Raw genomic sequence first — 2,406 nt, 5'->3', positions numbered from 1 at the left:
CTGGTCCTCCTCTCATATCCTTAGATGCAGGACCAAGTCTTCCCCAAGATAACCTGGAGCAGCTATACTAGTAACTGTGAATAAAAAAGTCCAGAATAATTAACAAAAAGTAAACAACATTTCCCTGATATGCCTAGTTCTATCCCCGATCACATCAATCCATTTCAAAGGCACCAAATGAATCTCAGCGAGGCTATCCTGTTGGTTCCCTAAGCGCCTTAGCTTGAAGGTGTTTTGGAAATGCCCCGAACACCCACATCTAGCTACACAGAATCAACAGAACAGCAAACAGCAACGCTCGAGGTGAACCTCCAACCGCATCAGTTGGAGCCTTACAGAGTTGTCAAAGCATCAGCTGAGAAGACAGCGAGCGTCATGAAACTTAACATTGCTGTCTTCCCTTTCTCTGAAGAGTCGTGAGGATTCTGCCTTCTCACTTGCATGTACTTATCAACCTGCTGCTTTATTCGGTACAAAACTAATTAAAATACACACCCCTGCTCTTTTTATTTTTAACATACTTGAGGCAAATTACCATCAATGGATCGCCATCATTTGCCCCAACCGAGACTCAGTTCTCTATAGTTAAATAGATATTGCAAAAAGTAGATGGGGAAGTCCTTTGTGTTGGGTGGGAATTGCGACCGCTGCCTGCCTTCTCCAAACCTGTCCCAAGCATGGGATAAAGCAGGATGCTCCCTTGAAAACAACAGGTTCCTTGCTCTGCTGGCATTCATTCGCACACCGTAACTAACAGCTCGGCGTGCGAAGCTCCGCACGTGCTGACGAAGGGTAACGCAAGCTGGAAACCGCAGCGCCGGCCGCAGGGCAAGCCTGTGAAGGCTGTTAGGACTGAAGGGGGGCACGGCTGGGACACACCTGGTGAACGCACCATCTCAGACTTAATTGCATCGCCAAAATAAAAGTTGGCCCATAAAAGTTGTATGCCTCAGTAAGCTGCGCGGTCATTAATTATTTATAGTGATGTCTATTATAAATAATACAGTGTTACAATGGTTGGGTTTTTTTAAAAGCAATTCAGCTGAATCTGTACTTCAGAGAATAATTAAGTTGGTAAATAAGGGCAGCAGAACACAACTCTGGAGTTTGATGGGTTCAGTGATCTTATCCTTCACCCTTAACTTCTCTGGTCCTCCAAAACCACGTTTGCAGGCCACGGTGGTGGGAGCCTGCCACGGCTCTGTAGTCACGCCGCTCCCCTCCCTTCACAGCAAGTTCACCCAATCCTCAAGGCCACACGGAGGCTGCTTTTTAAATGCCTGAGAGCAGGAGTCTGGATTCCTTCCACAGCTGCACTGCTCTGTACAATGAAACATACTCTAGAAATAAGCACAACTTCTACTTGTTTTTCTTAATTATTTTGAATTGCATTTTATATTTTCTTAAAAAAAAAAAAAAAAAAAGGTGTTGCGGCACTCAACGCTGTAGCTGAGATACGTTTCCTTTGGGCAAAGGTGATATGCTAATGAAATGAACAGACGCAAATTACAAGAGGTAACGAGTCACCTTGTTAGAACGACAGGCAAAAGCATCTTATTTGAGGGACAAAGAAGAGTTATAAATAGACAGGCGGTTTAATCAGTCTACATGTGGAAGTAACCATCTTTGAATCTTCCGAAGTACCGAAATGCGGCGGCGTTTGAAGCATATTCGTAAGGAGGATGTGCTTCATCAGTGTCAGCACAGCTGACCTCCCAGGGGCTTATTAACTTGTTTTGGAAAATTCGTAAGCAATATTTGGCTGCACTTTATATTAAAGGGAACATTTATAAGTAATTAAATGTTACCATATGGTTTATAGGTATTTTAAATATGTTAAAGACATGATTAATACATTTTATAGGTAATTATAACGACATGAATAAAAGGTGTTAAAATATATCAATTATGGTTGCAAGCAAGCTATTGAGTCGTCGGACTTTCTAGAGCCATCCGTGTATTTTGCAAAGGCTTGTACCGCATCATCTACTTTGAAGCAGTTTCCAATAGCAAAAATGCAAAACCAAATAAAAACCCAACAGTGTTGACAAAGCCTGAGATCAAACAAAGGAAAAAATAGCATCGGAGTATAGACCAGAAAATGTCTATTGTTTAATTAAAACGGATCACACTGAGAGTGCTCTGAGCTACCTGCAAATCTAGCTTGCCTAAACTAATTAAGCAATAGGCTTATTAAAACCAAGATATAATTAAGAATCAAGTTTTTTTTTCCAGAATTTAAAAAAAACAACAAAAAAACCCCACCAACAAATCCGTTCTAGAAAAAAATTATTGTCAAAATAAAATCTTTACTGGCAAATGAAAAAGAGAAATGCTTCACTTTTTCAATTACAAAACAGTAAATGCAGCGCAACCTATGAAAACGCTAAACCCAGAATCAGCTCT

General features: G+C 41.0%; 1 protein-coding gene across 1 annotated transcript in view; it reads right to left on the bottom strand.

The window, feature by feature from the left end:
* The window catches only part of CNTN3 (contactin 3), a 53,906-nt gene that overhangs the window by 17,296 nt on the left and 34,204 nt on the right, over positions 1 to 2,406 (bottom strand). The window lies entirely within an intron of this gene.

The sequence above is a fragment of the Egretta garzetta genome, unplaced genomic scaffold, assembly GCF_000687185.1.
Source record: "Egretta garzetta isolate BGI_Z169 unplaced genomic scaffold, ASM68718v1 scaffold228, whole genome shotgun sequence".
In the NCBI taxonomy this organism is placed as follows: Eukaryota; Metazoa; Chordata; class Aves; order Pelecaniformes; family Ardeidae; genus Egretta; species Egretta garzetta.
Note: the sequence above shows the minus strand (reverse complement) of the source record. Positions and strands in the feature narration are given on the sequence as shown.